A 12,890-nucleotide genomic window follows, 5' to 3' on the forward strand; every position below is an offset into this window, starting at 1 on the left:
CGCAGGAAGAGGCGCCGGGCGGGATCGCAGGGGACATGCGGTGTCCCCTGGGGCCGCGGAGGAAAGCGGGACCCGGGCCCGCTAACGCCTTCCCCGCTGCTCTTCGTCTCCCTTCTCCACGCTCCAGGCGACACCTCCAGTAAGTGCTGCGGGCGGACAGACATCCGCCCAGGGAAAGTCAGCAGCACTTTCAAAGGAGGCCAGAGCCGTGGCTGGGGGGCGAAAGTGCACCCGCGGACTCCAGCGGACGGCGCGGTCCTTCCGGTCCGGTCCGCCGCGGGCAAGCCTTCCGGTCCGGTCCGGTCCGCCGCGGGCAAGCCTTCCTGTGCGCCCTGACGCCCTTACCTAAGGGAGGGCGTGATCAGAACTTAGACCACGTCATTGAGAGCTTGGGTTTGAGTCGGCACTATCATGCATGAGGGCCCCGGGGTTCTGTGAGGTGAGAAGTGACACCTAAGGGAGGCAAAACTTTCTATTGCTGCCCACTGTACAGACACACCAGCACAGAGGCCTGCTGCTCCAGCCCAGCTGGGGTCATCTCCGGCTTGTCTCATGAAACATGGGGTCAAAGTAGAAGATAACGAAGCCAAGTTTATATAATCGAAACTCGGGAGACAAACTGTGATAGAGACAACTGCTGTACAGGAAACGTACAGTGTATGGTTTAGAATTCGGAGCAGACACAGAGAAAGATGAACTTGATAATTAAGAATGATCAATACACATGTAAAGTTAATTTCTAAGCTCTAAAGAATGACAAGTAAATTTTAAGAGAAACGACTTACAGAAGTCACTGGTGTCCAGACGACGCTGACACTTGTGTGAGTCGGAGGTAACAGTGCCTCCCCTGAACTATGACATCACACCAGGTAGATACCTCGTGGGCATAAACTGTTTCAAAATAAGAAGACAATGGGTCACGCTGTCCCCTTCGCTATGCCCGCCTACAGCCTGCCTGTAGACTGCCTGATGGTCCAAACCTTTGTTCTCGAGGAACAATCAACTCTTAAGGCAAAGTTTGTCCAAAGAAATTAGTAACTAGAATCTTCGCTTTTTGATTTAATCTCAACATAAGACCGTGAGGTTGGGTGCTGACCATAGAAGCAAATCTCAATTCCAGCTGATGTCTTCTTGGGGAGCAGCAGTGTGGTCATACTGAAGAACAAGCCCACTTGCCCTTCGCGAAAAGCCCGTGGGTTTGAGGCGGAAGCAGTGGGGACAGGCACGCTGAGTCACCAGCTGCAACACTTATAACCAGGAAGTTCCTTGCTGTCTTTTTGGCTGAGCAAATGACTCACTGTTGTCATCTTGAGTAAGTCACTTAAGTTCTAAGCATCTGACTTCCTTCCATCTAGTAACAATGACCTAATACCAAGAAATCTTGAAAATGTGAGACAATTTTTTGATGATTACCAGCAGCTAACAGTAATAGGTGATGAAGAAAAAAAGAAAAAGAAAAGAAAGATCCATAAAGCAAAATTCATTCTTTCTGTATCAAGGTATCTCTACTACTAAGTTACTCTAAAAATATTCTTTTTGAGCCATTTCAACATGGGCACTAAAATAGTTAATTCAAGAAACTGAGTTTGTTATTTTCCATATGAACAGGTTTTCAAACTGTGGCTCTTTGTCTAGGTGAGAATAAGTGCCAGTGTCCTTTTTGAATTCTTGTACTGTGTGATCACGAATCTGTATCCTAATCTGCTACTTTAATTAAAGAACTCTCACCCCATGTAACACGTTTGTAGCTTTAGTTCAGGAAGCATGACCTCACTAGGACTCAGATTAGTAACAAGAAAGAATGAAGGCTTCAGGCAGATCTCTTTTCCACAATATAAAATATAGATTTAAAAAATTTTTAAATGTTTTAATGAACCCTTTTTGGTTTATTAAAAGGAAAAAGTATAACAAGGGTTAAGTATGTAGATCTTGGAATCCACCAGACCTGGCTTCGAATCCTGGTTCTGTTTACCAGCTATAGGTGGAGGAAAAGCTATTTAATCGCTCTGAAATCGCTCTATTTAATCGCTCTCGTTTGCAAAGCTGGGGTAGAGATGCTTAATGTGCGCACACTGCTGTAAAGGCTCAACAAGAAAAATGCATGTATAAAAATTACATACAAAGCACATATGCAGTATCTTATGCAAAATGAAACTTGGTTTTTATAAGTGAGGAAAAAGTGGGCCCATGTAACACAGTTTAGAGTAATTTTATTCATTTACTTTTCAGCTACTCAGAGCTTTTAACTAATTCTTCATGTGATTTCTCAAATTTGTCACAATCATCCACCAAGTTTACAGCCGGCATCTTACCCAGTGCTTTGCTTCTCTTTGAGGACAAATGTGAATTCTACACCAAATTCTGTAGCTAACCTCTATGTATTATTTCAGATCCCTCAAATATTAAAATTTTCAGTTATTCCTAACAGGTTATTTGTACATCAGACATCAAAATGCAGATCATTGTTCTGGCAAGTAACAGATTGGCATCTGTGAGTTTACCAAAGCAGGAACGCCACAGGAAAAATAGGAATATAAAAACAGAGGGACTAACCCTTACCTTCTTTAGCCTCAGAGTATAAATAACCGAGCCTTATAATTACATGGCACTTCATGGTTTGTACAGTAAAAATAAAACAAAGGGCAGCTGTAATAAACACAGTCCTCTGCGAGCCAAAGGCATGCCTCCCTGCCCATCATACTTCCTGGGCCGGGACTGGAGGAATCAGGTGGCATGGTGAGGAAAAATAAATAACATACATGTGCAGAGAGCTCATAAACCAGGGCCTGATGAGCAATTTGAAGACTCAGGCGAGGGCCTGCTGCTTCTGTTGCCTTTTTTGCCTCTACGAGTGGCAGCGGAAGCGGTGAGCGCGGTAAGGAAACGGAGCTTGCTGAAACGGACTTGGCACCGGGTCCCACCACACAGCATTGCAGGTCGATGACAGCACAAGCAGAATTTAACCTGACCTTTTAAAATCTTCACGGTGACTTCGGTCACTCTCCTAATTGAATGGTGGATGTCCAGTTGGCTTTGTCTTCAATGCCCTTCACGGAATATTTATATTAAGTGGGTATTTGTTGTTGTTATTGTAATTCTGCTTTACCTATTAGTTCAATGACAGTGACCATATCCAAATGGTCGAGAACAACTAAGCAGAGATGTTCTCTTGTCATAAATGATAGAGAACATAAATAGTAACGTACAACTGTAGAGGGCATCGTGTAGCCCTTTTTATGAATTCTTCACCTCTGAGTCAAACAGAGTTGAAAAGGACTTAGGATTCACAGAAGGCTGTTATGAAGAATATCATCAGAACTACAGGGCCTGAAAAAAGTAATTTAATTCAGTGTCGTATTTCTATAAAAAAATCTTGCAATTTATTAAAGATTAAGTCTATAGTAATTATACATGTAATATATCATTGCATATACATAAATATGCAAATACTTTTTCAGTGTAAATAAACTTTTAAGTAATGCTATTTGAGAATAAAGATTCTGGGTCAAGGATTCTATGATGTCAAAATAACCAAGATTTTCTTTAGAAATGAAATGGATTAGAGAAAAGATTTTGAGAATTGCTGGAACACGTAATGGTAGCACATATGTCAATTCGAGAGAGGAAAGCGGCATTTCCTGTCATCCAGGAAGAAGGGGCTATCTTATTCTCGTGACTAAGATGAACAAAGGATGTAGTTACACCAATGAGTTGGCTACAGTTCCAAAATTAATTCTTCTGGGCAACCAATAAAATCCATACATATTTGGGGAAAAAAAAATATCTTTCTTTGGCTTTGCTTACTCAAGAGCGGAAAATGAGATCTGAGACCTAAGAGCAAAGAGTTGCAGCCACCTCGAAATGTGCACGATCTGAAGAACTTGGGCCCACAACAGCTAAGCCCGAGTCCACCTAGATGTTTAGCCTTTCTTACCAGAAATGCCAGTCTGGACCAGGTACCATAAGTCACGGGAGCCAAGAGAGAAAACCAGCCACGTGCACCTGGCACGACTTATCTGGTATCAGCCGTATAGATGACATGTAGATTCCAGAAGGCCCGAGGACCCCGGAGCTGGCGTGGCAGTCGCCGTGGTCCGGCGGAAGCAGCACAGAAGCGGGAGGCAGGCAGTCCGCGGGAATGCCAGTTCGGCCTCCTCCCCGTGGTGCTGGGCAGGACCCTTGGTGGAAGGTGCAGAAACCCAGTCGGGACGAGCACAGGCCGAGGAAAAGGAGGCGCTCAGGGGCCCAGGCAGGACGAAAACACCGCTGCCAGCAGGGTGGCCGGGCCAGGGGCATGAGTGCTGCCGGGCCCTGGCCTCCGTCTCCACCTCCGTCTGTCGGTCGGCTTCCTTTCCCGGACCAGCGCTCCCAAATGTGCCCACCGCTACAGCCTGCGGGGACTCTCCTGGCTCCCGTCCTTCCAGCTTCCCAGAGAAGAGGACGCTCTCCCCACACCACATCCTTCTCCGTCCTCCAGCCCCCTCCTCCTCCAGGTTCAGAAAGAGTGAGGACACACCCTCACCGTCCAGGCTGTGTCCGGGCACACGTCAGTCCCAAAGCCATCGACGAGCTGAGGCAGGAGGGCTGACGTTATTAGCGCAGTTCAGGTCAGGTGGCCACATTCGACGAGCACGGGCTGCCATGGGGCGAAGGGCACTGGCATGCACTGCCAAGTCTTTAACCTCCCGCTTTTCCCAAACTCCAAAATGGCTAAAAGTGTAACGCTTAGCTTGCATAATGTTCGTGAGGAGTTATTAACACGTGATAAAGCATCTTGAAAAACAAATGCTTTGCAAAGACGTTCTCAGTTGTTCCTCAGACCAGGAGATTTCTGGAGCCTGGTGCAAGCCAGTGTACAGCCGTCCCCCTCAGCCCACCGGACGCGCTATTCCCTGGGGAGTGCTGTGACAGCCTGCAGGGTGGGTGCAGCCAGTGTGCTCAGCCAATGTAAAAAGGCACATTAGCAAGAATTAGGTCCAACTACTTAAAACATCAAGCCTAAAGGAGCATGAGTGGTTTTATTTCATCAGAAAAATACAACCGTTTCTTCCCTATAACCTAATATCTAAACTATGGATTAGTACAAAGAAATGTGTTTTCTGGAGGATGTGGCTGAATATTTACCTCGAATAGGAAAATAAATTTGGTTAGTACTCCTTACTCCAAGGATGCCGAGTGCTTAGTTTTGATACCGATTAACGTCACGCAGGAGAAACACAAATCCCGCTGCTGAAGAGGACGCCGTGGCAGGAAGACTTAGCACTAGGCGATGACACCAAGAGCAAAAGCCTGTCCCCCTCCCACAGAGGGCTCCCTCCACGTCTTCAGCGGACTTCCTAACTGGAGAGCAATGTGACCTCGGAACTGACATATACGGTCCCGGGCAAAGTACGTGATACAGGCAGCAGGCTCACAGTTACCGTGTGTGAGGCTCCTGCTTTCGTAGCGTCTGTTGACTCTTCCTGCCCTGCACAATTCTTCTCTGGCAGAAGAAGGGTCCATCCTGCTTCCCTTAGCCCACCCGGACCCATCCTCATGAAAATAAAACGATCCTGCCTCATCCCTGGCACGCTGTACACAACCAACGCTCCCGTCCTCCGGAAGCCCTCTGAATTTTCAAGGCTGGGTCAGATGGCCCTCCTTTGGGTCTGAGAGTACACACTGTGCTTGTCCCTTGCACCAGTTATTTCTCTTGAAGTTTCAAAATGCCAGAAAATACCAATCGAACCAGCTTCATTGAGCAGACCATCATCTTCTGCAGTGTGTGTATCTGTAGTACCTGTTCATTCTGCAAACACTTACCAGACATCCACAATATGCCAGGCTTGCTCTGGTGGCCGTGGGAACCAACACCTGAACCTGAATGAGTAAGACCCCCATTCCCATCGCGGGTGGGATTAAGAATCAACCTTGCGCCATAAACCTGGGCTCTGCCATCAAATGACAGTCATCTCCCTGAACCACCAGTTTCTGATTTCGTCCAGCGGTTACAACCGGGCTTCTCCTTTGTTTTCTACTGGTCCCCAAGTCCCTTGCTATGGCTGTCACACACCCTGGCCCACGAGGCAAGAATGAGCCCTTGCTCATCTCTCTCCAGGAGGCTCTCTCCAGCACAAGCCCTGAGCGGCCTGATCACAAGGTGCTCGCTCATTAAGCGTGAGTACAGCCCGTCCTCTGCAGGGGCCACGGCACTTCCAGTACTCTTAAGCCTCCCGGGTCACCACTGCCACCTCCCTCTCAATAGATGGCCTCTCCTTTACATCTGTGCATCCCCAAGACTGCGTGCACCCACACTCACTGTTTCCTTCTTTCCTCCTTTCATTATGGAAAAGCCTCCCTTCTCCGGGGAGCATGCAAGCCCAGGCTCTGGGTCCCATTCTCGCCCTCCGTCTGGTTGGCTCTGAAGCACAGCTTTCATCTGAATGTACAAATCGGAACTGCTCGCTTTTTCACGCAATCCCTCAAAGTGCTCTATAGGGGCTGAGAAGGGAGCAGAGCAACGCTCCCCGTGAGGCTCTGTGTACACCAGGGCTGCCGGCTGCGTGGACGGGGTGCCCGTGGGCAGCGGGGCCCCACACGCAGGGCGGGGGCAGCATCTTGGGCCTCTGCCCACCACCCAACGCTGTAACAACCAGGGACGTCCCCGCACATGCCCGGTTCCCGTTTGAGAACTACTACTACAAACAATTGGGAAACAACACGCAGGACTCGAGAGTGAAATCAGGAGCGTTATGATCAGGATCGGGATCGGGATCGAGTTGTGTTTTCGAGTTTGAAATATACTGATTAGTGGAATTGTGGTAAAGCATCGAATGATTAAAAATTCAGCGAGGGGCCCGAGATACCGTTAAGAGTGCTAACGGAAGAGCAGCTGAAGAACAGGAAGATCTCCACTGGGAAAGATAATGCAATGAGAAGAATTTGATCTTGTTTGTTCTTTCTATAAGAAGTTTTCTTGTAAAAAAAGGAAGACCACAAAAATCTATGAAGTGACCTAAGGTTTCACAAAATCCTCCTTGAGAATGCCTGTAAACATCTCCGTAAGAAATCTTTCTGAATTCGATATTTTTAAGAAAAATTAATGTTTCCTCTTCTTATCCGTAAGAAAAGGCACAGGCTAAGAAGATAAGCCCTCTGTTAAAGTGCACGACAGACCGGCAGACACTGACCGAGTTCAAAGTGCTTCACAGCACTGGCGCTTGCTGTGCACTGGGGTCAGACACACGACGGTCACGTCTACGAAGAGCGAGGCAAAGCCTCCGCCGCCCCCCAGGAAACCCCCGTACGGATCGCGCTTCCTGAGATAGTACAAACGGCGTTCGTCACCCCCACTCCTGCCTGTTCACGGGAGGAGACCCTCCCCGACAGGAACACAACCTGCAGCCGTCAGGGACGAGAAGCAGAGTCAAACGCGAGGCTGGACACCAGGCTCCCACGCGGGCTACTGCATGACCCTGGGAAAGCTCCTTCCTCTCCCGGCACCTGCGCCACAGGGTGACACGTCCTTTAGCGTGTCCTTGGCTTTCGCCATCGCCGTGGATAACCAGAGCCGGCTCCTGGCTGCCAAGAGGCTGACCATCACGCCAGTCAGGACCAGGCTTCTGGGCCAGGCCAAGCCGCACCAAAGGTGACAACCGACCAGCACGATTTTCCTTCCAGATGGCCCCCGGGGCTCGGGAGCACCTCTGCCATGGCTCCAACACTCTCTGGTGAGCGTGCGACCAGCTGACTGCTATGGCGCTCACCACCAAGAAAGGAATCATCCAGAAACGAGCACGTTCTTCAAATAACACGACCTGACGTGTTTCCTTAAAAAAGCAGTATAAAAAACATGTGTTGTAACAACTATATAATAAACAGAAGCAGATAAAATGTATGGAAATAGTGATCTCACTGATTAATTCTACAAACATTTATTAGATGTCCACTATGTACAGGGAGGAATTTTGCTAGGTATTAATTAGAGATACAATACGAAGGTGAATATATTATGATGCCTATTATCAAGCAGTAGAGACAAATATAAAACGTATAATTAGGTAGTAAATCCCGTATCAGAGGTATGAATTAAGAGCTCTAAGAACAAAGAAGAGAAAGAAAATTCAACAAAATATAGGAAAATCGAGAATTTCTCTGGTTTTCAGGAAGACGGAAATAAGACTGTGTCTAGGGGGACAGGGACGAGGCGGGGGTGGGGTGGATTTCCCATCACCTTCAGCTATACTCCGTCTCTTTCCCCATCTGCAACAGCCACGACTTTGGTACAGGAGATGTGATAAATGTCAAAACCAGCTAGAGAACAAGAAATCCCAAAGACGGCATGCTCAGAAGTGAAAAGGAAGATGGTCCCATTCATGTCGCAAAGTGAAGCCACTTACGGAGTGACTGTGTACGTGGGAACCATAGCATCCACTTAAAAAACCAGTGTCACCTCACGGTTCCACGGGCTGCCACGCCCAGCACTTGTCTGCATGAATGGACGTGACCCCAAACGCAGGCCGCAAGTCTTTAGCCCCTACAGGACCATTCTGATGCCAGGATGCCAGGAATAGCTCTGGCATACTGAAGGCGAGCGACAAACAGACCAGCTCTCTATGCCGTCATCAAGCAGCCCCTCCTCGCCGGCCTGGCCTGCTTCAGGGCACACCAAGGGCAGCTGGAGGAGGGGGAGCAGCAGGGGAGCCCAGGCGGCAGGCGGGTGGGCGCCCAGGACCTGCGGGAGCGGCGGGATTCCGCGCTCCCTGGCTCAGGAGGCGCAGGCCGGCGAGGGGGACGTGAACTCGGGCTGCTCAGGGAAACAGTGGGACTGAAAACGCAGAGTCACACAATCCGGCTATGAACTATGCGCGGAGAGAAAGGGCGGAGACGAGGTCACGCGAGCGCCTCCCTGACCCGGTGCTCATGGAAGCGTGAGGAGGTGGAGACTCCGGGGGACCCGTTCCAAGCTAACACGATCCGTGTCCGAGGGGCCGGTGAGGCCTTGGCTCCTTCGCATCGTCAGAACCACTTCCCGAATGGCTCTAAACGAGTCACGAGTCACGGCAGCACCCATTTCTTGAGCCTGCTCTCATTCACAAAGCTATGCAGCCCCTTTTGAAGATTTCAGTCCAAAGCCCCTCCCCCGCTGAGTGACACAAGGGGCTCATTCACTGAGCAAGTGCCGGGAAGAGGGAGGCAGTTAAGGGCTGACGTTCAGAGGGACGGGTCTTAGAGACAAGACTGGCCCACCTTCTAGACGGCGCTTCTGGGCCCTTCCTGCTCCACGTCATGCGGGGTCGACGGGCCAGACTGCTGGAGGCTAAAGACGACTGGACGGCTGGCAGGGGGCTCACGCTGCCCCCAGGTGGCATCGGGGGGCCCAGAATCTCCCAGAAGCTCTGTGACGTCGGGAGGACAGATGGATAACCAGTGCACCTCAGAGACGAGAAAAGTCAACCCCAAGGGTGGCCTGACACCGGAGCTTCAGTCACTGTGTGGGAGAGTGGGCACTGGGCTCCCACGGGCCTCCCAGCAGTGGCTCCAACCCGTACGCCATTCAGAATTCCTCAGCTCTGGTCACTGGTAGAGTCGCTTCCAGGCGCCCACCACTGGCAGCCCACTGCAACCAGGAGGGCAGCTCCCACAAACATCTGTACCATTCTCCCCCTGAGTTAAATGCTGCTGGAAAAAAAAAACCCAATTCACTCATAATTCTCTTACTTCATTGAAAAATTGCTAGACAAAGATAGTAAAAGCATTTTAAAAATGAATGAAGCCGGAGCCCAGGGCAGGGAGAGCTGAAGCAGTTGGGTGCCTGAGGAGAACCCTATGTCCAGGCCACCTAGGACTTTGCATCCTCATATCTGAACCATGCTCAGGAAAAGGCATGCACACAGGACAGAGTTCACCACACATAAGCGACTAAAGAGCCCTCAGGGAGGCAAACAGCCAAGAAAACTGCCTGGGAGAAACTTGACTGTGGGGAGTGAAGGCTCTCCTGGGAATCTGCAGCCACAGGAAGGGTCAGACATGGATTCAGAAACAAAATTCACACTGTGTGAGGTAAGGAACTCAGAAGCTGGAAACTTTCATTTCTGGACCCATTTCAACTGGAGCCAGGTCTGTAACGTCCTCAGCACACATGGCAGAAACACAAACCCACTCTGGAGGAATGAATTAGAAAAGTCCAAGGGTTGTGTTTTATTGTGAATTAAAGTTCCCAATAAAAGAAAAATCTCAAAACACACGAGAAACTAAGACACACACACACGCACGCGACTTGCTTTCCTTCGGGCAACTGTTCTCTCTCTGCCCTTTAATTCATGGCTGGTCCTTTCGAATAGTTTCCATTGGCAGCTAACACTCACTGTCTGCTCATTCCTGCCTTAAATCCATTCTATTTGGGTTCCATGACCTCCACACTAAAAAGGCATCTAAATTCTGCCAGTGACTTACTTTTTGCCCATTTCAATGACCTTTTCTCCTATGTCATCCTCTGTGATCTCTTTCTAGAACTTGACAATGCCTTAAGATTCTCTTTCCTCTTGAACTTTGCTCTCCTGGTTCTTTCCCAACTTCAACTTTTTCTTATGTATCCATTCATTCGCTCATTCATTCAACAAACATTAAGCGCTGAATGTTTTACTCTTAAAATATGTCACAGTTTAACAGAAAAAGCAGCAGGTTGGTTGGGGATTCAGGCAAACTACATGGGATTAATGGACATTTGTATTGATGAGCACAGAATCAGAAGAAAAGCTATTTGCCGGATTTTGTTAGTGACACACTGATAAATCTCTCCCACACAGGATAAATACTCATCACATACACCAGCCCCTTTGCTTTTCACCTGGATATTTTATTTTTAAGCAAATTTTCCTCTGATCCACACATGCTGTATTTCTGTGTATTAATATCTGTCACACCTGAATCTTTATAAGCTAAGGAATCATTTTATTGTTTCTATCTGACCTTTGGCATGTGACAACCTCTCTGCTGTCTCATCCGAAATGGGCAGTAAGCCATTATTATTTAAGGTGACGTCACACATTTTGATCGTCACTCCCTCACCACCAAGTTTATGCTCGCTGCACTTTTTGATGATGATAATAATAGCAGTGGACATTTATTACACACTCGGTATGTGCCAGGCATTGAGATAAGCCCTATGCGGTGCCACAGCCTGATGATACTGTGATTGTCCCTACTTTATAGTCGTGATGCTGAGACTCTCGTAAGTGAGACATGGCTATAAATCCAGATCCTGTCACTAAACATTCCTTAAAAAAACTTCATGTTTTCTTTCATGAAATTTTACTTAATTAGGTCATGCTAAATTTGTATGTAAAAGCAGGGTTAATTTTCTTGCAGGTGAGAAAAACTGTCAAAGAAAAAGCTTCTGTAGACAGGAAAAATACCAGCTGGCTAGAATCGGGACAGGAAATGTGACGAAGCTCTGGATAAACGCTGGGATTATGCAAGCGAAGGGAAAAAATGATTTGCGGGTTTGCTTTGGCAATTTGTTTCTTAATATTCCTGTATACGAAGCATTATTTCCTTCCAAGTTCCCAACTCTGCTACGTTAGCTTCTGTCCTTGACAAGCTGGTCACTGGGCTCTGTTTACCTTTCCTTTCCTCCCCTGTTTACCTTCAGGCTTAATTTAAAAGCCTAGGAGGAAATGCTTAAGCAAAAGAAACAACTTTGCAGAGGAAAACACGTAAAACACTGGGCTTGCCTATAAATGGGTTATTTGGATGGAGCTGGATTTGGTTCTTATTTTTGGCAGTGAACGTGGCAAGTGTGTTTGTGTGCAGCGTACGTGGGCCAGGACAGGAAGGAGAGGCCCGCACGGCCAGTGGCACATGCTTCCATTTGTTGATGTTCAGCATGTTAATAACCTTAGTATTTGCACAGCTGAAGGAAAGGAAAGCACCCTGAGGATAGACACCATAAGGATCTCTAGAAGTTCGCAAACCAGAAAAACATGAGTTGGAAAAGAGCCACAAATTTCATAAGTAAAAAGTGCCGCAGCCCAAGTGACCCGCATGCTGGGATGCTAAATTCCAGAGAATCAGTAAGGGGCACGTTGAAATAATCATCCCGACAGTGCTCAGCTCTGCTTCTTTATTTAGTCACAAAGATAGCAGTACCGAGATAGCCAGAGACTAGGAAGACAGAGATTTCTCCACAAACTCGTGAAAATACAAAGACGGAACTGGTTTTAATCCCATCTCGGTATCTTTCAAGTGTGACGGGTGGGGGATTCAGCCTCACTGAACCTCAGTCTCCTCATCTGCAAGACAAGGGTGATGCCTCGCCAACGTCAGCCGAAGGTGGCTGTCACAGTCCCTAGGACCGCTGCTGTGCCCTTATGTTGTGGCGCGATCGATTCTAAGACCCACGGAGCCAATTGAGATGAATTGTGAGCCTTTATTAGCCGGCCGGCGACTGACTCTCTACCACGCAGGGTCAGAGGAGATCAGCCCCGAGCTTCCAGAGGAGGCAGCTTATAAAGCTTAAGACCATATCCTGGTGGTCTTCTGAACAAGCAAGCAAGCAGATTACAGAAAGCAGATGTTGGCTGTAAACGTCTTACACAAAGACAAATGTTTCCGGGGAACTCTTCGATCAAACAGGGCCTAGCAGGCAGTTTCGTTATCTGCATCCTGGTAGCTGTCAGTGCTTTCCTGGGGGCTCGTCTGAAGATATCCCTTCCCTGTGACTGATTTATTGGAAAGTTTTTCACTCCTACACTTCAGCCTTTCCTGCAAGGAGCCCACTCGCAAACTCATCCATATTTCTCACACTATCTCATTAGAGACAGCAGCATGGCTGGCCTGCTTAGGACCACCCTGCCTCTGGAGGGCCTGGTAAGCTGGGCCCTCCTCAGAATGGGAAACAGCCACCATGG

General features: G+C 48.2%; 1 long non-coding RNA gene across 6 annotated transcripts in view; it reads right to left on the reverse strand.

The window, feature by feature from the left end:
• Window positions 1-12,890, reverse strand: part of LOC107196095 — a 69,171-nt gene that overhangs the window by 12,797 nt on the left and 43,484 nt on the right. The window contains exon 5 of one of the 6 annotated variants that reach the window (XR_003048057.1): window positions 7,898-9,657. The exons of 4 other annotated variants lie outside the window; for them this stretch is intronic. This is a non-coding gene — a long non-coding RNA (uncharacterized LOC107196095). Of the gene's footprint in view, window positions 1-7,897; window positions 9,661-12,890 lie in introns of those variants that run through there. One more of the 6 variants, XR_001517415.2, reaches the window with a different exon arrangement.

This window comes from Pteropus alecto, unplaced genomic scaffold, assembly GCF_000325575.1.
Source record: "Pteropus alecto unplaced genomic scaffold, ASM32557v1 scaffold17, whole genome shotgun sequence".
Lineage (NCBI taxonomy): Eukaryota > Metazoa > Chordata > Mammalia > Chiroptera > Pteropodidae > Pteropus > Pteropus alecto.